Genomic DNA, 24,032 nt, shown 5'->3' with positions numbered 1-24,032 from the left:
AAATCAATAAAACATCAAAATAGAATGAAAAGCCTGGACTTGAACAATGTCAGAGTTGATGCCAGTCCCACATCTTTTGGGAGAGAGTTTCAGATTTTACCTCAACATGTTTAGTCCTGACTCTGGAACCAGCGGGAGACGACTCCCCGAGGTTCTGAGATGGTTCATATGTCAGAGATGTACTTGGAAACAGAAGAAGAGCTGTTTTAAAGTCTACTGTCTGAGCGACAGGAAGCCAGTGCAGAGACCTGAGCACTGGACTAATCTTGTTAGTGGTTTTCATCATGTTACTTTGCGATTTGCCGTTCCTGCGACAGTAAAGTGCAGTATCATCCTCATTGTTAGCCCTATTAATTACCACCTTGTTGATTACGCTTCTCATTTGTTGGCTGCAAACTGTGACTAAATGGTTTTGTGTCCCGGCAGGAGGCAGCGGGGCGGGGCGGTGAGAAGAGGAGCTGGGTGGTGTGGAGGGGGGTCTTTTGTTCAGGGACCTCCTCATATCCCAGAGCAGAGCAGCAGCAGCAGGTTGTAGACGCACTCATTTCCATAACTGTGTCAGATCATCAACCTCCCACCAAGGACAGAGGGGGAGCAGGAGCCAATCTGACGGCACTGTGGTGATTAGACAGATTCCAACAGCCGCCCCGCCGAGTTTGAGCAAGCAAAAATGGTCACGTTTGTAACTTAATTTCAAGTTTTAATTGCAAAATTTGTCGGTAATAATTTCAACTTCAAATGTTTCCGTACTGCTTCTGCTATCTCTATCTCCAGTGCAACACCCACTGCAATCACTTTTCTACCATGCGTTTGGGTGGGTTTCAGTGATGCTCCAGCTTTTCCTTTCAACCTAAAACATGCACAATAGGCCAAAACCTACACCTTTGCCATGTTGTTCTGACCATAAACCTATATGGGGACAATATAGTACGCACTAACCTTAGAATAAACCTATTTTACTTGCTTCTTCTCCCATTTAGTCTGAGTTATAGGTTCTTGTCGCTGGTGCTTTTTTTCCATCGCTAAGACCTACCTCCCTGCGTAGGCTCCATTTGGACCGCCATAAACGCTGCTCGCGCTATTTATTTAGCGGGAGACCCAAGGTAACAGCGCTGAAAGGCATTTTTTAACATAATAGTCATGCCATTAGAGAGAGAGAAAGAGCTCTTTAGGAAGAGCTGTGAGTGTGAGGCAACACAAGCGACGCACTCACACACAAAAAAAAGCAATTTCACTTACGCTGCTGCAAATGGAGAAGCGATAAGAGCCCCGGACTATAATGACTTTGACATGTCTATATAGAACTACATGCAATTTAAATAAAGTAGACTTCAGTGAGGGCAATGGATTTGTTTACCTGAACCAAGTTAGGGGGCAAAACCAGACACATCCCAGGAACTAAACGAGGCCTATACATGGCATTTTAGGAATTGCCCATGGCCATGTTTGAAGCAGCCAGAGGGGGAATACAAAGAGAGAGAGAAACAAAGGGTTAATAGAGTTCGGGAAATTCCACAGTTACCATAGAAATACGCCATCTTTGCAGCTGCTAGCATACATTTCCATAGACTAACGTTAGCTAAAAACAGTATAAAAAGTGGAGAAAATAACATGGAACAACTGAGTTACTGCTGGTAAAAACATCTAACACACTGTGGTGTCCAAGTGTTTTAATGTGAACAATAACTCCAGTATTTTAACTTTTAAAATCTCCATTAGTTTACAATTGCTGCTAATCCCATAATGCTTAGCGATATGATATCACATTCCCAAACAAACAAACAACTGAACTTTCTCCCATTTCTCCACCATTACTTTAACAAATGCTGAATAAAGACAAGGACAGCCCATAAATACTGAAAAAAAAACTGTGAATGCTAACCAGGAAGCTAACGTTAGCGCCCTGTTGCTCACGTTAGCTTCTTGTTGCTAACGTTAGCTTCATGTTGCAGTTTTTTGCTTCTACTGAACAACTTGCTGTGATAAAACAGCCATATGGACCCGATTTTGTCTTGAGTTTATGTTCCAGTGATAAATATATTCATAGTCCGCCAGAAAACGGCTAAAAAGAGACTATTTAACAGCTAAGGATAAAAGACAAATGGGGCAAATGGAGATACTAGGCCTAAAATATCTCTATTTGCCCCACAGTTTGACAAGCGTTCTGGCACATCTGGCCCCATGTGAGATGTACAGATTTTAATATTCATTTTTCTCCAATCATGCAATATTAAACGCGCAATCTTGTGTTTAGCTAATTTCACCATACATTGCCCGAGGCTGGAGACAATTTTTTGCAAAGTCGTCCATATTTTAACCCGACTTTCCTTTTTTTTCTTTTTTTTGGGGGGGCATTTTCATCAAACTTTGCATATTTTGCTCGTCCCCATCTGCGCTTTGTCCAATGACCTCTGTGATCTCTCAGGTGTTGGTCCATTTCGCCCTAAACCGCTTCAAGTCTCGTTGCTATTTCCACAGATGGTGCGTAGAGGAGGATCCCCCAGAGCTTTTTTTTTGGGGGGGGGGTTAAAATATGCAAAATGACACAGACACGGAGGTACAGTCTTACGCCATTTGCTATAATTGAATTTCGGTCCCCTCCCTCAATGGGACAGCTAATTGCTTTTGGCTATAAAGCGCCGCGGGGAGAACATCTGGACTGGATTCCCATATTAAATTCATTTGAAATTGAGGATGGATTTTTCTGCGCACGTCAGGAACGCTTTGTATTTACTAAAAGCTAATTTTCAATCCCCATAATTTGCAGCTTGTAAACGGCGCATACATAAATTAACCTTGGATTATTTACAACATATTGCCGTCTCTCTCTCAACCTTGAGTCTGCTGAGCTTTGATGGTTTACCCAAGTGCATTTGAGTAGCTATAAATGTTGTATTCAAATGATGAAAGCAGCAAAGAGGCTTATGGTGGAATTTGCAGTCTGAATATCAAAATGTAGATGTGTGATAAAACTGTTAATCTCTGTAATTACTGAGTCGATTCACGTGAAACAAAGTTTAGCGTTGTCTCTATCAGCACGAATTAACTCTATAATAAACTTGACGCTTTTGATGTTATAGAGCTGCTCACTATTAACATACTTAGAGTAGATTTTGCTTCATTCATACACCTTTTAATTGTCTTGTCGACTTTAGTTGTTTCTTCTTCTACTGCTCTTAACCATCGCCTTAACCGAGTGCATTTTCTCCAGTTTGGCTTTACCAAAATCTAAAAAATTCTCAGCCAAGGGTTCATTCATACTTCACAAGACGCAAGAACTTCTTGTTCTTGCACCCTGAGCTCCATCCATCCATCCATCCATCCATTTTCTTCCGCTTTATCCGGGGCCGGGTCGCGGGGGCAGCAGTCTCAGCAGAGATGCCCAGACTTCCCGATCCACACACACCTCCTCCTGCTGTTCTGACCCCGAGGCGACACCAGGCCAGCTCGGAGACATAGTCCCACCAGCGTGTCCTGGGTCTTCCACGAGGCCCAATAGGACATGTCTGGAACATCTCCTGCGGGAGGCGACCAGGAGGCATGCGGAACAGATGCCTGAGCCACCTCAGCTGGCTCCTTTCGACGTAAAGGAGCAGCGACTCTACCCCGAGCTCCTCTCGGGTAACTGAGCTCCTCACCCGATCTCGGAGGGTGCGCCCAGCCACCCTGCGAAGGAAGCTCATTTCGGCCGCTTGTATCCGCGATCTTGTCCTTTCGGTCATGACCCAAATCTCATGACCATAGGTGAGGGCGGGAACGTAGACCGATCGGTAAATCGAGAGCTTTGCCCTGGTAGCGTTGTGTGACTGATGACATTTCTATGGCGACAAGGCAAAAGTGACTTCATTTTGCTCTGCAGCTCAGGGCGCAAGAACAAGAAGTTCTTGAGTCATTTGAAAGCTACAAAACTGATCTAAACAGATCTTTTTCCTTGCGTTGTTCAAGTGACTTTTTTGACATGTTTTATCATCAGTTTTTGTCACGTTTTTGATGCTCTTTTGTTGCACACTTGGTCACTTTGTTTTTGTCGTTTCTTCTTTTTCATTGCTTTATTTGTCACTGTTTTATTGCATTTGCATCACATTTTTGTCTCGTTTTTGTTGCGTTTTCATTATTTTTGTCTCGTTTGTATCACTTTTTCTTTCCAAGAAGCTTTTGGATTTGTGTGAAGCCACACCAGGTGGAGGTTAAGCACTTATTTGTAATTAAATGAAGTCACGTCTGCACAGTCAAGCAAACACAACCGATAAGCTGTACATGGATTAGACATGTCTCCAAACCTTATCGCCCTGTTTGCTTATATTTATCACTCAAATATCCATCCCCCATTTAGACCCAATAAACCAGGCTCCGCTGTGTAAATCTTTAATGTCACTTATTGCAAACATTTGTTACTTTAAGTGGTTCCAGCCCCCTTGAGTTCAATTACTAGTGATCGATATAGTAGAGAGGTTGACCAAGAATCAACATGGAAAGAACAAAGGCTGGCTTATTTGTTATATTCAGTTATGTTAAATCAAGGCCTCAGGTTGTATCCAAGTCTTTCGAGATGAAATATGTACTTATGCAATATACTTATGCCCAGTTGGCTGTACTATATAATTGCTGTTATAAGCTCCAGTCCTAATCTTATTGCATTTTAAACCAGTGACAAGTCCCTCTTCCCTCGCCTCTACTCCACAAATAGGATTCCTCCTAAATCACTTATTGCGTTGCTTGCCCATATCCCCAACCAGATTAAATGCCTTCGTATCTTTGAATTTCTCCACTCCACGCACATATGTCTCTCATATGTCGGTCACGGTGTCGTCTATTTGCAGAATGGACCTCTCCGATCAATATACCAACTGCAAGGTTTGACACAATGCTCAAGGTGAAACTGGATCAATGCAGAGCCAAGATGGCCGCCTGCCTGGTTACATGCCTTTGATGATTTATTAATAAGCGCTGAGGTTTTTGTTGACAGTTTGTGCTGCGTTTGAGGCGAATCGCTCAGTGCTGACACATTGTAAAGACGGTGTTAATTGGTTAACGCTGCAGAATCCACTGTTTTGTTCATTTTCATTGACAGCATCTTTTTGAGTATGTTGAGTATGTAAAACTCTTGTGTTGAAGAGAAGTTATTGTTTTTGTCTGTAAAGATTTGTAGACCAGTATATGATTTACTTAATGACTTGTAGCAGTAGCGCAATAGTAGTATTTGTCATAGATACAGACGTCATAGAAACTAAATTTTTCACTGTTTTTAGCCGTTTTCTGGTGGAATATGAACTTATTTATCACACACAAATAAAGTAAAGTCTATATCGGGTCCATATGGATGTTTATTCACAAAAGATTGTTCAGTAGAAGTAGAAGTACATAACTGTCTTCAGGCACGTAAACAGAGCACAGACGACGTCAGCATAGCCTCTACTCTTACATGAGTCACAAAAAAGTATAGTCACACAAAATTAAACATATCGATTTTCTAAGTGGATAAAAGGGGCTTTTTTTCCTTGTGTTTTTTAGTCATATTTTTTTTTGCTTTTTAGTCATATTTTTAACACTTTTTTGTCATATGTTTGTCACTTTTTAGTCATATTTTTGACACTTTTTAGTCATATTTTTGACACTTTTTAGTCATATTTTTGACACTTTTTAGTCATATTTTTGTCACTTTTTTGTCACTTTTTAGTCAGATTTTGGACAGTTTTTAGTCAGATTTTTTACACTTTTTTGTCATATTTTTTGAAAAAACTGTAGTCGTCACTAGCGTTAGCGTTAGCATTAGCGCTGACAAGTTCTCAGTTATTTATGTTTTTATGTATTTATGGGCTGTTGAACCACTTTGCTCTCCATGTCTTTGTATCTTTATTTAGTAGAAAACTATATTCATAATTCAGCATTTGTTAAAGTAGTTTATGAATAATTAGAGAAAGTTTAGATTTTTCTCCAAATTGTTTTCCCCTTATCTATTTTATAACATGACCATATATGGGCAATTAGTAGTTCTAGTAGTGACAGTTATAGTTCACTTGCAATACCTCTTAGTTTCCTTAGTTAGTAGAACAGGAGTGTATATTCTATCAAATGAAATACAAGCAGATGTACTCGGGGTTTGTCTCCTGCACATTGTGGCACATTTCCGTGTTTTATGAATGAAGAAAGTAGAAAAATAAAAGAATTTTCAACATGAGTAGCTCCGGCTGCCTGGAGTTTCACGGTGGGACTGCTCTATTGAGGTTTGCTTCTGTCATTGAAAACTTCTGTGCCAAAGCGCTGACAAAGAAACGAAACAGGCTTTGAGGGATTTTCTTTTTTTCTGGGTGTTGTTTCTTCTTTCTCTCTGGAACTCGTGGGAGTGGAGCGCGCCTCACGTCTCTGTAGAATACTTTCTTTAATCACGTTTTGGAGAAATGCCTAATTGGAAAGAAGTGCAGGTGCGGAGATGACGAAGAAAAACAAAATCAAGTCGGAACAGGAAAGGTAGTCCTGAGGAGAGTAACGAACGGCTTTTAGAAATGGAAAATGACACGCAACATTTTACTCACTAAGTTCAAATCCTCTCTGTTGCCAGTGTCTGTATTAGTCGCTGTCAGACAAAGGTTTCATGTGTAATGATGTCTCTTAAATAATTCATGCGGATCCAGTCGACTATACTGGACTACTGGGGTTTGTAAAAGCCCGAGCCAAGAATCAGTCATGCACAGACACTAGGTTTATTGGTCAATCTCATCGAGACACAAAGAAACAAAGAAACTATAAAAATCCCACAATTAAAGAGCTACACAATCTTTTTTACTTGGTGATCATAATTCAAAAACTGCCTGCGTTTGAATACTTTTGAGAAATCAATGTTGCAAATTTGTATATTTTTGAATCACTTTTTAAAACCTCTTCCCCCCGCCTTAACCAAGCACATTTTCTCCAGTTCAGTTTTACCCAAATCTAAAAGCCTAGGCCAGAGTAACGCCTTCATTTGAAAGCTAAGACCTACAAAACACTTTTTTGTGACATTTTTTAAGCATTTATGTCGTATTTTCGTCTCTTTTGTGTTGTTTTCATAGTTGTTGTATATGTTGTTTATGACTTTTTGATTTTTATTTTTTGTGACTTTTTGTTATATTTCTGACACTTTTTGGTCCTATTTTTGCCACTTAGTAGTTATATTTTTGACTCTTTTTGTCCTATTTTTGTCACTTTTTTTAGTCATTTTTGTTATATTTTTGATTCTTTTTTGTCATTTTTTTGTCATTTTTTGGCCACAACCCCATGAACTGCTACCTTAACGTGGTGGGGTTGTTTGAGTGCCCGAATGATCCGAGGAGCTATGTTGTCCGGGGCTTTATGCCCCTGGTAGGGTCTCCCATGGCAAACAGGTCCGAGGTGACGGGTCAGACGAAGAGCAGTTCAGAAGACCCCAATGGACGTACGACATTCAAGGACCGTGACGTCGCCCGGCATGGCGCAGCCGGGGCCCCACCCTGGAGCCAGACCTGGGGTTGGGGCCCGAACGCGAGCGTCTGGTGGCCGGGTCTCTGCCCACGGGGCCCGGCCGGGCCCAGCCCGAAGGGACGACGTGGGCCCGCCCTCCTGTGGACCCACCACCCGCAGAGGGATCCGTAGGGGTCGGGTGCGGAGAGGACTGGGTGGCAGTCAGAGGCAGGTGCCTCGACGACCTGGTCCGCATGCACAGCTTCTGGCGTTCGGGACATGGAACGTCACCTCGCTGGGGGGGAAGGAGCCTGAGCTTGTGCGGGAGGTTGAGAGATACCGACTAGATATAGTCGGGCTCACCTCCACGCACAGCTTGGGTTCCGGATCCCAACTCCTGGAGAGAGGCTGGACTCTCCATTTTTCTGGAGTTGCCCGCGGGGAGAGGCGGCGGGCTGGGGTGGGTTTGCTCATATCCCCCCAGCTCAGCCGCCACGTGTTGGAGTTCACCCCGGTGGACGAGAGGGTCGCGTCCCTACGCCTTCGGGTCGGGGACAGGTCTCTCACCGTTGTTTCGGCCTACGGGCCCAACATCGGTGCAGAGTACCCGGCCTTCTTAGAGTCCCTGGGAGGGGTACTAGATAGTGCTCCGACTGGGGACTCCATTGTTCTGCTGGGGGACTTCAACGCCCATGTGGGTAACGACAGTGAGACCTGGGAGGGGGTGATTGGGAAGAACGGCCTCCCCGATCTGAACCCGAGTGGTGTTCTGTTATTGGACTTCTGTGCTAGTCACAGTTTGTCCATAACGAACACCATGTTCGAGCACAAGGGTGTCCATAAGTGCACGTGGCACCAGGACACCCTAGGCAGGAGGTCGATGATCGACTTTGTAGTTGTGTCGTCTGACCTCCGGCCGCGTGTCTCGGACACTCGGGTGAAGAGAGGGGCTGAGCTGTCAACTGATCACCACCTGGTGGTGAGCTGGATCCGCTGGCAGGGGAGGAAGCCGGTCAGACCTGGCAGGCCCAAGCGTGTTGTGAGGGTCTGCTGGGAACGTCTGGTGGATCCCTCTGTCAGTGGGGTCTTCAACTCCCACCTCCGGAAGAGCTTCTCCCAGATTCCGGGGGAGGCGGGGGACATGGAGTCAGAGTGGACTCTGTTCTCCTCCTCCATTGTCGATGCGGCTGCTCGTAGTTGTGGCCGTAAGGTCTCTGGTGCCTGTCGCGGCGGCAATCCCCGAACCCGGTGGTGGCGCCCGGAAGTAAGGGATGCCGTCAAGCTGAAGAAGGAGTCCTACCTGGCCTTGTTGGCTTGTGGGACTCCTGAGGCAGCTGAGAGGTACCGGCAGGCCAAGCGTGCTGCGGCTCGTGCGGTCGCGGAGGCTAAAACTCGGGTCTGGGAGGAGTTCGGGGAGGCCATGGAGGAAGACTATCGGTCGGCCTCGAAGAGATTCTGGCAAACCATCCGGCGCCTCAGGAGGGGGAAGCAGTGCTTCACCAACACTGTTTACAGTGCGGGTGGGGGGCTGCTGACCTCGACTGGGGATGTCGTCGGGCGGTGGAAGGAGTACTTCGAGGACCTCCTCAATCCCGTCGTCACGTCTTCCAATGAGGAAGCAGAGGCTGGGGACTCGGAGGTGGGCTCGCCCATCACCGGGGCTGAAGTCACCAAGGTGGTGAGAAAGCTCCTTGGTGGCAAGGCTCCGGGGGTGGATGAGATTCGCCCTGAGTACCTTAAGTCTCTGGATGTTGTAGGACTGTCTTGGCTGACACGTCTCTGCAACATCGCGTGGCGGTCGGGGACAGTGCCCCTGGATTGGCAGACCGGGGTGGTGGTCCCTCTCTTTAAAAAGGGGGATCGGAGGGTGTGTTCCAATTACAGAGGAATCACCCTCCTTAGCCTCCCCGGTAAGGTCTATTCCGGGGTGCTGGAGAGGAGGATCCGGCCGATGGTTGAACCTCGGATCCAGGAGGAACAATGCGGTTTTCGTCCTGGTCGTGGCACACTGGACCAACTCTATACCCTTCATCGGGTACTCGAGGGTTCGTGGGAGTTCGCCCAACCAGTCCACATGTGTTTTGTGGATCTGGAGAAAGCGTTCGACCGCGTCCCTCGTGGTGCCCTGTGGGGGGTGCTCCGGGAGTATGGGGTCCGGGGCCCTCTGCTAAGGGCTGTCCGTTCCCTGTATGACCGCAGCAGGAGCTTGGTTCGCATTGCCGGCAGTAAGTCAGACCTGTTCCCGGTGCGTGTTGGTCTCCGCCAGGGCTGCCCTTTGTCACCGGTTCTGTTCATTACTTTTATGGACAGAATTTCTAGGCGCAGCCAGGGGCCGGAGGGTGTCCGGTTTGGGAGCCTCAGAGTCTCATCTCTGCTGTTTGCGGACGATGTTGTTCTGATGGCTTCAACGAACCAGGACCTTCAGCACGCACTGGGGCGGTTTGCAGCCGAGTGTGTAGCGGCCGGGATGAGGATCAGCACCTCCAAATCCGAGGCCATGGTTCTCCACCGGAAAAAGGTGGTTTCCCCTCTTCAGGTCGGTGGGGAGTCCTTGCCTCAAGTGGAGGAGTTCAAGTATCTCGGGGTCTTGTTCACGAGTGGGGGACGGATGGAGCGTGAGATCGATAGACGGATCGGTGCGGCGTCAGCAGTGATGCGGTCGCTGTATCGGTCTGTCGTGGTGAAGAGGGAGCTGAGTCGGAGGGCAAAGCTCTCGATTTACCGATCGATCTACGTTCCCACCCTCACCTATGGTCATGAGATTTGGGTCATGACCGAAAGGACAAGATCGCGAATACAAGCGGCCGAAATGAGTTTCCTTCGCAGGGTGGCTGGGCGCACCCTCCGAGATCGGGTGAGGAGCTCAGTTACCCGGGAGGAGCTTGGAGTAGAGTCGCTGCTCCTTCACGTCGAAAGGAGCCAGCTGAGGTGGCTCGGGCATCTGTTTCAGATGCCTCCTGGTCGCCTCCCGCGGGAGGTGTTCCAGGCATGTCCTAGTGGGACAAGGCCTCGTGGAAGGCCCAGGACACGGTGGTGGGACTATGTCTCCGAGCTGGCCTGGTGTCGCCTCGGGGTCCCCCCAGAACAGCTGGAGGAGGTGTGTGTGGATCGGGAAGTTTGGGCATCTCTGCTGAGACTGCTGCCCCCGCGACCCGGCCCCGGATAAAGCGGAAGAAAATGGATGGATGGATGGATGGATTTTTGGCCACTTTTTTGTTATATTTTTGACTCTTGTTTGTCATTTTTTGGTCATTTCTTGGTCATTTTTTGGCCACTTTTTTGTTATATTTTTGACTCTTTTTTTTTGTCATATTTTTCCCACTTTTTTGTTATATTTTTGTCACTTTTTTGTCATATTTTTGTCACTTTTTTGTCACTTTTTTGACACTTTTTTGTCATATTTTTGTCACTTTTTTGTCATATTTTTGACACTTTTTTTGATCACTTTTTAGTCATGTTTTTTCACTTTCTTTATTGTATTTTAAACACTTTTTTTGGTTGCACTTTTGTCACTTTTCTGTCGCCCTTTTTACGCTTTTTCAAGAAGCTTTTGGATCCGGGTGAGGCAAAGACAAAATAAGCTCGGTTCTGGTGGGAGTTAAGAGGTTAAATCACCAGCGTAACCATCAGACAAAAACAGTCTTTCCTGTATAATTGGCCTCATTGCGGTTTAATGAATTGAATTTCCTCATGGTCTGATGTCTATCTTGTTTTAAATCTCCCATCTCCGCACAGATGCCTCGGAACAGGAAGCCTCACGGATGTTTTGGGACGACCCCTCACTATCCCATCACCTCTTCCTCTTTCCCTCTCCCTCGTCTTCCTTTGAACCACGCCGAGTGGAGGAAAGACGACATGGGGAGGATTTCCTACAGCTTAGAGCCTTATCTCCCCCGCCTCCCCATCTCTCCTCTCCTCTCTCTCCAAACAGGTGAGTCTTGTAACATTGATCAAGGTCAGCGTTCATTTTTCATTCATGTTGTGTGCATAAGGGAGAGCCGTATATAGAGGCCATCATTTCAATCATATAAAAGCCTTCAAAGTCCACCTACTGTCAGTTATCACCAATACAGGAATGCTTTTAAATATTAACACCTGCATTAAACCAGTGCATTTCTCTAGTTCGGCTTTACTCAAATCTAAAAGATTCTTGAATGAAGCTTACAGCCTCATTTGAAATCTAAGATCTACAAAACTGGTCAAAGCTTCCTCGTTATGAATGTCGTGTTTTCGTCCTTTTTGGTTGCGTTTTCATCATGTTTTTGGTCACGTTTTTGTGGCCAAACACACACACAAAATAAATAAATAAATGTGGCCAAAGTGTGAGGGGAAAAAAAGCAGGAAAATGTGAAATAAACGTGACAATAACGTGACAAAAATGCCACAAAAAAGGAACAAAAATGCAACAAAAAAGGGGAAAAAAGTGACAAAAAACCAATGAAAATGTGACAAAAGTCAATCAAAAAAAGACAAAAAAGTGGTAAAAATGCATCAAAAAAGCAACAAAAATGTGACGAAAACGTGACAAAAATCCATCAAAAAATTTGAAAAGTGACAAAAATCCATTAAAAAAAGCAATGAAAACGTGACAAAAAAAACAACTAAAACGTGACACAAGGAGAAAGAAGCTTAGATGAGTTTGGTCGGTCTTGGCTTTCAAATGAGGCGTTATACTTACACAGGCTGTGAGCTCCAGTCAAGAAGCTTTTAGATTTGGGTAAAACTGTAGAAAATGTGTTCAGATAAGGCAGGGGTTAATTAGTATAAAAGTGCTTGTTGTTGTCGTCCACTCACACAAACACTGCCACATGATTGACACAAACCAACAAGTCAGTGTTTTCCCTATAGCCAACGATATACTCTGGTTTATTAATAATCCTCCTCATCAACCTGCCATCTCCCTTTGGTTCCCCACATGTACAGTGAGAGTGTTGACAGCCATTGCGTAACGTGTAAATCCTTCCCCCCGCCTCTTTGGTTCCCGTCAGCTGAAGACCCTTTGAACCAGCTCCAGTTTGACACAGTAGCCATTATCTCCTCCCTGCTGTTTTTAAGTGTAATGAATACTCAGTGTGCGAAGGGGAGGACGGAGGAAGGCGGTGATTTTAAAAGTGATAGGACATCGAAAGTAACTAAGAATTCATTTCAAGAATCGCTCCAGTCTCCTGCCAGTAATTAACCTCTTCACGCCCCCCTGAACTGAGCACATTTTCTCCAGTTTGGCTTTACCCAATTCTAAAAGCTTCCTGGGAAAAAAATCGCGATAAAAACAAGATATTAACAAGGGTCAAAAAACACACAAGAAAGCGAGGAAAAAGTGCAATAAAACTGGCCAAAAGAAATCGCAATGAAAAAGTGAAGAAAAAAAATCAAAAAATCGTTGAACACGCAACCAAAAATCACAAAAACATGGCCAAAAAAGAAGGAATAAAATGTCACAAAAACAAGAAGTAAACAAGGTTCAAAACACACAAAAAAGCGACAAGAATCCCACAAAAAAGCAATAAAAACGGGATAAAAATGTGGCAAAAATTAATCAAAAAAGCAACGAAAATGTGACAAAAATTCATCAAAAAAGCAACGAAAATGTGGCAAAAATTCATCAAAAAAGCAATGAAAATGTGACAAAAATTAATCAAAAAAGCAACAAAAACACACAAAAAATTGAGGAAAAAGTGCCAGAACAGTTAGTAAAACATGACAAAAAAAGTAAAAAAAATCGCCACAAAAAGGCAACAAAAAATGATAAAAAAGTAACAAAAAAAGCCAAAAACACAACCAAAAATCACAAAAATCCAACAAAAACATGGCCAAAAAAGAAGCAACAAAATGAGACAAAAACGAGAAGCAAACAAGGGTTAAAGCACAACAAAAAAAAGCGATGAAAACTGTAGGAGCCATACAGAGGTTTTGGTGGTTTCCCCAATGAATGAATGGCGCGTGAGTGAGTACGTGCACGCGCTTTGTCACGTGCTTCTGCACCACGGTGATTGGTGGCACCGTGGGAGTGGTTTATATAGTGCGCGCGCTCACCTGGGCTGTGTGTTTGTGCTGGGCCTGCATCATGGCGGTGGGGTGAGCTTGGGGAGAAACTTTCTGTTGACCGTATTGTATTTTCACGTAAAGAAAGATTTGCACTGTCTTATTGAGGTTTGGCATTTCAATTCAACATCATCAAAGTAAGTGCCTGTTTTACTGCTTTGATCCCGAATAAACCCTCGTAAGCTGTGCAATTGTTCTGACTGCGCGTCATCAGTGTTCCAACCCCCTTGCCTTAGCCTACCGTGGCGTTTTGATAAGTTTGGAGTCATACGCCACAACATTTTGTCAACAGAAAACTCAATTGTTGAAGCGCAGTATCAACGTAGTGTCGAACAACTCTCGCTATCAAAGTTGTGAACGATAGACGTGAACGCGCATGGATTATATGCAGTGCCCATTCATTCACAAATCTGCTGCTACGCTGCACACGCTGTTTGCCACAGTCGCTTCGGCTACAAGCCGCGCTATGTTTTCGTAAACATTTTGGATTGTTTGTCAATGTGCTATTCCCCCTTTGGACGCTGCGGTGCTTTTACAAAAGGTGAAGTGCTGTTTGTTATTGGGACTTTAGCATCCACCGCTACGCAAAGTAAGCGAGGGTGGAGCTTAGACCTCGTGAATGGTTGGGGTGAAGAATAACTCATTGTACCTTGATAAAGCAAAAATAAATAAGAAGAAAAATAAGGAAAAGGAAATAAAGCGCTGTGTTCTGTGTGTACTGCAGATTTTTGTGATTTCTGGATTTTTTGTGAAAGAAATATGTCAGATCAAGACGAGTCAAATGAAAATGAAACTTTTAAGAGACAACGAAAGCTTACGTTTAAAGCTTTTGAACAGAAACTGGAAAAGCTTCAAAATGAAAGAAAAGCAAAAGTAAAACAGATAAAAATTGCAATGAAAGAAATAACAGAGCTGATGAAAAGTGCTGAGAATGCTGAACAAGTCCGCTCATGTATTGAAAATATGTCCAGTCTGTTTAATGAAGCAAGCCAACTGCATGATGTGGTCATTCCTATGGTGCCGTCTGATGAACAAGAAAAGCAGAACGCATGGTTTGACCACGTTGAAGAGCATAAATCTACTTGTGTGGAAGAGGCAAATAAATGGCTCTTGGAACTGCCTACAGTCACTGATGCACAACAGATTCCACCAGAGGGCGCTGTCGACCAAGAATGCCTCCCACATGCAGATCCTGTTTCCAATGACGATACAACAAGTATTTTGAAGGCTGTAATGGATCTGAAAAGTACTGCAGTGGATATCGGACCAATCGACAGTATTTCTAATGCATCTAATGGAAAAACAAGCAAGCGCAGTACTGTCGTGAGCAAGTCTGTTTCAAGTACCTCTTCAGCCCGAATAAGAGCAGAAGCAGCAACCGCTGCTCTTATGGCACGTCAAAAACTGTTGAAAGAAAAACATGCTATGCAAGAGCAACAGGAGCAATTAAGAAGGAAAATGGAGGAACAGCAAGACCAGCTACGGAGGAAAATGGAGGAACAGCAAGAACAGCTACGGAGAAACATGGAGGCGATGGACTTGGACATGGAACTCGCGGCTTCTTTGGCTAAAGTGAATGTGCTAAAGGCTTCTGAAGGTTCTCGTGTGTCAGCTAAATCTGATGGGATGAACTCTTATTTACAAAAGAGTAAAAATACACACTTAAACGTGGATGCTCCTACATTTGTGCCTGCATACAGCACACAGCCATCGCAAACAAAGGTCACGAAGAACATGATACCTGCAGGCAATGTGTCAGTTAAGCCCAAAGCAAGTTACCAAACTGAGTTTCGTTCTACTCAGACTGGGGCCGGCCTGCCAGCATTTACATCAGTTGCACTCCATCAATCCGTTCCTCCAATCCAGCTTGACCAAATCTCACCTACAACCAAGCACACTTCCGATCAGCGTTTGATTACAGTGCTGGAGAAGCAGAATGACATTACATCTCTACTAGTTGAACAACAGTCGCTTTACCTGTTACCCAAACGAGACCTGCAAGTATTTGACGGTGATCCTCTTCGGTATCGAGCCTTCATAAGAGCTTTTGAACACAACATTGAAGACCGAACTCACAGCCACAAAGACTGTTTGTACTACCTCGAGCAGTATACTAGAGGCCAGTCTCAGGATTTAGTCCGAAGCTGTCAACACCTGCCAGCTGCTCATGGGTACATTAAGGCGAAGGCTCTGCTACAAGAGCATTTTGGAGATCCATTCAAAGTAGCTTCCGCCTATATGGACAAGGTACTGTTGTGGCCTTTGATAAAGGGAGAAGACCTTAAGGCTTTGCAGGCCTACAGTCTACTGCTGCGTGAGTGCTGCAACTGTATGGGAGACTCTGCGGGTGACCTGAACGTGCCCACCAACATGCAAACTATCGTAAAAAAGCTTCCTTACAAGCTGCGTGATCGGTGGAGATGTGTGGCCTGCGATCTGCAAGAAAGGTTTAATCGCAGAGCAACATTCTACGACATTGTGGAGTTTATCGAGAGGCAAGTTAAGATTGCAAGTGACCCTATCTTTGGAGACATACAAGACTCACCTGGAACTGGAAGAAAAGAGTCAAAACCTGGATCTTTCCGGACAAGTACAAAACCTCGAGGCAGTAGTTTTGCCACCAATGTAGCACCTGCTGAGAAGAAAATGGAGCCTGTAAACAAAAGAGAAAAGAACTTACCTGAAAGGTCGTGCCTGTTCTGTGGAGCTGGACATTCTTTGGATGTTTGCCTTCTGTTGGATAAAAAGACTCAAGATGAAAAAATGTCTTTTTGAAGGAAAACAAAATGTGTTTCGGTTGTTTGTGCATTGGGCACAGAAGCAGAGATTGCAAAAGGCGTCTCACGTGCAGAGTATGCAACCTGAAGCATCCTACGTTGTTGCATATCCACTCCAAAACAAGGCAAATAAGTTCTACACAGGCTAATGGTGGTTCAGAAAGTGCCAGAGAAGGTGCCGTGGTGTCTGTTCAGTCCAGTGGATTAACTGGGGCCGGCAAGCAAGACTGTACGCTGTCAATACTGCCCGTGAAGGTGAAGTCCAAAAAGGGACAAGAGACTATGATCACTTACGCGTTCTTGGATCCAGGGAGCACGGCCTCATTTTGCACCGAACGTCTGATGAATCGACTCAACCTCACAGGAAGGAAGCTCGGGATCCTCCTCAGAACGATGGGGCAAGAGAAAGTTGTGGACAGCTACATGTTGACAGATTTGGAAGTGGCTGGTCTGGAATCTAACAACTTTTGCGACTTGCCGGAGATCTTCACGCAAAGGAGCATGCCTGTCCACCGAGGAAATATTCCACAAAGAAAGGACCTCCAACGTTGGCCGCATCTGAGGCACATAAAAATACCAGAGGTCGAAGCAGATGTGGATCTCCTTATTGGCACTAACGTACCTCAGGCGCTGGAGCCCTGGGAGGTGGTACGTGCAGTGGACGGGGGACCTTATGCCATCAAGACCATCCTGGGTTGGACGGTGAATGGTCCGCTCAGAGGAGATTGCCAAGTGGACAAGCAGTATGAGCAGCCTGACGTCACAGTCAATCGTATCTCAGTAGCAAGATTGGATGAGCTGTGGGAGAAGCAGCTGAAAGTTGATTTCCCGGAAACTCAACAAGATGAACAACATGGATTATCAAAAGAAGATGAACGCTTCATGGAGTCAGTCTCGCATTCAGTAAAGCTGATCAATGGACACTATAGCATTGGATTGCCAGTAAAACAAAGATACCTCAAATTGCCAAACAATAAGACAGTTGCAGTTCAACGAGCGTTCAGTCTCAAAAGGCGCTTGTCTAAAGATCCGACCTTTCGCTCTGATTACGTCAAGTTCATGGCAGAGATGCTGGAGAAAGGCTACGCAGAGAGAGTTCCACCTGAGCAGTTGACTCAATGTGATGGAAGAGTGTGGTATATACCCCATCACGGTGTGTATCACCCTACAAAGAAAAAACTGCGTGTGGTCTTTGATGGTGGGACCTCCATGAAATCGCAACCATCACAGCCACCTGGATTATTCGAGAAGGCTGATTGTTTATGCTCGTCGTCGCTGGAAGCAAGTGCAGTACATGTCTAACCTGTTTTGGAAGCGTTGGTTGAAGGAATATCTTCCAGGATTGCAAGAGCGCCAAAAATGGAATCGTGCTCAAAGGAACTTCGTGCCTGGAGATGTCGTCATGCTCGTGGATGAAATGTCACCGCGCAATTCATGGATTACAGCAAGAGTTTTGGATACTGTTTCGGACAAAAATGGACTAGTGCGTACAGTGAGGATTAAAACGAAATCGAGCACTTTGGACCGTCCGATTACCAAAGTCTGCCTTCTGCAGGAAGCGGATGAGCAGTGAAGATCGTGTGGATTATTACTCTGAACTTTTCGATATGGATTACATGAATGAACTTGGACATTGTTGAACTATGGACTATGACTATGACTTCTACACATAGACTCTAAAGGACTCAGTTATGTTTCACTTTTTGCCCTTGGTTATGGTTCTGTCTCCTACTCCTGTTAATGGTGGTGGGTAATTATTACCATACAATAATTAGGGGCCGGAATGTAGGAGCCATACAGAGGTTTTGGTGGTTTCCCCAATGAATGAATGGCGCGTGAGTGAGTACGTGCACGCGCTTTGTCACGTGCTTCTGCACCACGGTGATTGGTGGCACCGTGGGAGTGGTTTATATAGTGCGCGCGCTCACCTGGGCTGTGTGTTTGTGCTGGGCCTGCATCATGGCGGTGGGGTGAGCTTGGGGAGAAACTTTCTGTTGACCGTATTGTATTTTCACGTAAAGAAAGATTTGCACTGTCTTATTGAGGTTTGGCATTTCAATTCAACATCATCAAAGTAAGTGCCTGTTTTACTGCTTTGATCCCGAATAAACCCTCGTAAGCTGTGCAATTGTTCTGACTGCGCGTCATCAGTGTTCCAACCCCCTTGCCTTAGCCTACCGTGGCGTTTTGATAAGTTTGGAGTCATACGCCACAACAAAAACGTTATAAAATCGGAACAACAAAAGTGACAAGAAAGTGATGATAAAGCAACAAAAACACAACGAAAAGGTTAAAAGAACGAGACAAAAAAGGGTGAAGAATATAACAGCACAAGGAAAAATATTGACTTCACTTTCATGGCTGTAGGCTCCAGTCGAGACACTTTTAGATTTGGGTAAAGCCAAACTGGAGAAAATGCACTGGGCGGGTGGTAAGAGGTAAAACATCAGTTGGATAAGGTGGATAAATAAGTCAAATCAATCAGTTGGAAAAGTCTTGAGTTGATCTAAGAGATAATTCTCTTGTAAAACGTGTCATCAGTCAGTCCTGTAATTGTTTGCAAGCTCGAACTCATCTCTACGTAAAGTCCCACCTTTATGAATCATTTAGTTTCTCATATTGGTTTCCAGGTCATGGGATCAGATCCAGCGCATTTATTAGTCAAATTTACCCGTAAACAAGAGACTTTGGTTTTGTTTTCATCCTAAATTCCTAAATGATGGTGTTTTGCCTGTTGTCTTAGTAATGATAGGCCAACATTGTGCTTTGCCAAAGACCTCTTGGCAAACCCTGGAGCCGTGTTATGGATTTTTGTTCCCAGAAAGAGCCTCGCGAGTTGGGTTTCGACTGGGGAAAGTACCCGGTCATGTTGGCAGAGCGGGAGAGGAGCAGTGTAATACAAGAACTCATTTCGCTCTCTGTCCAGAATTCGAGCTAAATCAACTCTTGGCGTGGGGTGTTTGTAAATCCCTTTATGGTTTTACAGCGCTGACCGAGAAGTTGGCTTGAACTGAGACCACCAACAAAGAGTTTTACGACAAATATTTCAGCTCTCAAAGCCGTCGTAATCGCTTTCTCCACATGCGCTTGCCTTGTTGTCCATAACAGGCAATTTGGGAATAGAAAGGGAAAATGATGCTTGTGTTATCGCCGTAATTTCACTGTGCAATTTGGAGAGTGTTTTGTTATTATCACTGCCTGGTATTGTCAGTGTCGAATCCAGGTTGTCATATGAGGAAACTAAATGAAATAAAACAATAGCAACGAGGTACAAAACTGTATTACTTTTGTCAGTAACATATTGCTTAAACATCATAAGGGAATATATTAGTCATCATTATTCAAGTGACTCCAGTGCTTTTCAAAGGTTTGTATCGACGTACAGAGGGAAAAAAGTCAAACTCCGCCCAGATGAAATGAAGCACAACTTGAGGCGCGTAGTAAACCTCCTATCCTCATTTTCTCCAGTTTGGCTTTACCCGAATCTAAAAGCTCATCAACGCGGCGACCATTGATACAGATGGCAGAATCGCCCATATATGGTTATGTTTGAAAACAGTTCATGGGGAAAACAATTTGGAGAAAAATTTAAACTTTGTCTAATTATTCAAAAACTACTTTAAAGGGACTATACAGAGTCTATTTAAAAATGTTAAAATGATGTTTTTTCCTCCCCCTACGTGTTCCAGCCATGTCCTAATGTGTATGAGCCCGGACATATTCACCACAACTGCCTCTAAAATCCTGCACTGTCACTCAAAAAGTTGTTACTTCGGGTCTGAAATGACGTCATGCATGAGCTTAACATCGAAGGTGCAGTTACACGTATGACCTGAGGTGGCAGTAGTGAGTTTAAAATGGCCAACTTGCATCTAGCCCCTTTAACAAACGCTGAATTATGAATATAGTTTTCTACTAAATAAAGATACAAAGACATGGAGAGGAGCAAAGTGGTTCAACAGCCATAAATACCATAAATACATAAATAATGGAGAATGCTAATGCTAACGTTAGCCACGACTGCCATTTTTTCGCTTCTACTGAACAATCTGCTGTGAATAAACATCTATATGGACCCGATTTAGACTTGACTTTATTTGTATGTGATAAATAAGTTTATATTTCGCCAAGGCCGTCTGCCTTTACACTGGCCTATTATATGTAACCTCTCCAGTCGAGAAGCTTTTAGATTTGGGTAAAGTTGAACTGGAGAAAATGTTGAGAGGTTAATGTCGTCAAAACAAAACACGAGAGAATGGGAGAAAGCGAGATTTTTGAAACAGTAATATGTACATTTTTAAAGCTGTAGCTGCTCATAGATACGATAATACAGTTTTAACTTGCCCAACACTGCGTAAAACAATACTACAATTTCAATACGTTTTGATTCTTAAACAATCTAGAAATCCTCTTGAACCCATTGCCAACAATACATTTCACCAACATACAATAACATAAACTATATATCCTCTCCCCTTATATATATCACACTGTTTTCTTCCAGACGTCCAGATGCTAAAGCACTGGAGGCGCGAAAGCAAACATTACTGCAGATCTTTGGCGCTTTCCCTCCCACTCGACACCTGCCCAGAACTGGCTGCGAGTCACTTCACAACATCCTCTGAAGTCTTTTCAATCGCTCTTACACAACTGAGCGCTTTGTTGCTTTAAGTGCAAGTTTTACACGTTTTACAAGTATAGTTTTACAACATATGCCTGCGCTGTATTGTAGAGCCAGCATCTGCACCTTTATTCGCTACTAGATGTTTGCTTTTTTCATCAAAAACATGAAAAGAGCCACAGCTTCAGTCACCTACTTTAGCTTGAATACTTCTTCCACTGCTTCCTGGTGATATATTTACCGTGAAGTCCCTTTAGCCATGTCAGTAACAATAGCCCCGCCCCCTTCCCCGCAGCATTTAACACAGCTTTATCAACAAACACCAGAGACTATGGAGTGGACATCGATTTCAAGCATGTTAAGACCGTGCTTTATTATGGACGGGTAAATGTGTCACGAAAGCACCTGCAGGCGTCGAAACGTGTCCCTCCTCCCCCACCCCTCCACCCCCCCCAGTCTGGTCCAACAACTAACAGTGAGAGTGAGGTGCTTAGAAACAATTGTTTAGACGGGGAGAGGAACAAGTTGTGGCACGTGCCGGGAAATAGTCATCGAAATATGGGCTGGAGCACGACTTGTAGGACGTGTTTACTGGATGATACATAAAATATATATAAAATATGCATGGGGTAGGTAACTAAAGAGACAACAAATGAATATCTCAAGATTATTCCTGTTTATTTTTTCTGTTTTTTCCATATTTCTTGACCTTGGAGATAAACTTGATCTTGTACCACTTATAGACTCCAACAGGTAGAGAAAGGGGAGTACGATTAGTAAGGAAAAAAGTAGATCACCGGGACCTCTTTCTGTTTTGAAAAGTGCCTACAGCCCAAAATCCCCTTTTTCCGTAGATGTTTTTCTATAGAGTTCCATGTAAAAACAATTCAGCTGACAAGGATCTTTGGTTGGATTTTGTGGTGATCACTCCCTTTTTTCCCACATCATTGGCTTTTTTCTCCCCTCAAAATTGTTGTATCGCTCATACTCAAAAAATAGTTTAACCTCTAAACCCCCACTTTAACGGAGCCCATTTTCTCCAGTTTGTCTTTACCTAAGTCTAAACACGTCTTACAGCCTACGCCTCATTTGAAACCTCAGACTTTGCAAAACTCATCCAAGATTTTCCCTCCTGTTTCCGAGCTCTGTTGCCGTGTTGTCGTCACTTTTTTGTCATGCTTTTGCATCCTCATTTACATCTCATTTTGGTCGCTATTTTGACACTTTATTCAAGAAGCTTCTACATTTGGTTAATACCAAACTGGAGAAAATGTGCTGAGGGATTGTGCTGGCAGGGATTCTGGCAGAACTAAGTACTCTTCCCCCTAGAGGTCATAAGCTCCACTGCAGGTGTCGTCACATGTTGCTTTTTTTTTTCTTCTCATTATTTGTCAGTGAGAGTAAACACTAGGCTGACAGAAAAAACAAAAGGAGAGAGGGATCTTGTACATCAGTAGAGAACATTTTTTCACTCAAACTTGGCTGTAAATACTGTTTAAGTGGCGCTCGCCCGCAGTTAGCTTTGCCTGTTAGCTTCTTCTTCGCGATTCCATTAGTGTGTATTGCTGACTCCGACCCGGAGGCAGGAAAGTTGCCATTGTGGTTTTCTGGCCAGAGACACCAGGGAGAGATAAAAGACCCCCAATCCTCCCATTAACACTTGTATTACCCCCAGAGGGACTACGAAAAGGATTTGTTAAGGTAAACATGTTACTTAGTTATTCTAGCAAAGCTTTTCATCAGAATCCATCGCATATAGTGCAAAAGAGAGTATTTCCTTGGTTAATCTTTTGTTCACAAACTACATGGTTTTCAGTGTTACAGTAACAGTGTATGAATAGATGACTGTACCTCTCCAGCATAAGGCAAAGAACATGATAAGGTTCCCACTATAGGTCACTGACTAAGCCCTCTCTGCTCGGCTGCATCTCCATAATAGAAAATCTTGTGTAGAGAAACCCTGCTGCCCTCCATTGTACCGACGCACTGCTCTTTTTGTGCCGGTCCCTCTTTTTTTCCACACGGCCAGAATAATCTCATCACTTCTGCCTGACGTTTCACCCATTTTATTTTGAAAAGGTGCCAGGCCATTTCTAGGCTCCGGGCCAGAAGTTCCTGAGAGCGCTTGGATCAATACCCGGGAAAGCGTCACAATAACTTGACAAATCCCACATGGAGGAACATAAGGATAGGATTTCTCAACCCGCTCGACGCGCATCAATAGAAAAACATTACTTTTGCTGTAAATTTAACATCTGGGCCGAGGACCAACGCTCTGGAAGTCGCCTGTTTTGCCTCAATGCACAATGCAATGTTGATCTTAGGAGAAATGGCTTAATACATCATCGGACTTTCTGCGATGGTCAGCAACACGCCTGTTTATTCTAGACAACTGTATTTTGTCCGGGATTTGACACGGCAAAACAGTCTGTTTTCGTCTCGCATGTGAGTCGGTGGGCTCATTTATGGTTTGTTTGGACATTAGGAGACTCCATTCCTAAACTGTGAGCTCCTGCGTGCTAATGTTTATAGTAAGAGGTTTTTTGTTTTATTAGCTTTTTGAAACAATTGGGTCATGCACAGGAAATAGTAAATATGGCTCACCAGTGGCCCCAACGTTTTGTTTGGTTGGACAAAAAATATTAAAAATTACAGTAGCATTTTACATGTATCATACTTTGCAAAATGGGATGCATGAAATATTCTAAAGTGTGTTTAATTTTAATTTTGTTAGAGTATATCCAGTATGTATGGATGAGCAGGTTAGCGTTGTCTTCCTCCTTGGAGCCTGGACACTGGTGTTGGTATGGGAAACCGGTGAAGGATGTAGCAGGGAGAGCCGAGATGCCGGGGTGGAGGTGGGTCCACCGTTTTCCCATACTGAGATATGTTATCTGAGCTTAGACAAGTTGATACATACCTACCTGGTCTTTCAGCGTGGTAGCTTCTAACCACCATGTTTGGAGCCATAGGAATATACAGGGAGAGGCCAAATGTTAACATTTTGGGTCGTTTTGTGTGACTGAGGGCGCTTAGACAAGTTAATGTAAAATGGTAAATGGTCTCAACTTATATAGCGCTTTTCCACCTACATTAAGCACTCAAAGCGCTTTACAGCAAGGATCCAGTCACCCATTCATACTCTCATTCATACACCAATGTACACAGACACTGGG

Source organism: Gobius niger (genome assembly GCF_951799975.1).
Source record: "Gobius niger genome assembly, chromosome: 23".
Lineage (NCBI taxonomy): Eukaryota > Metazoa > Chordata > Actinopteri > Gobiiformes > Gobiidae > Gobius > Gobius niger.
This window is presented reverse-complemented; position numbering follows the sequence as displayed.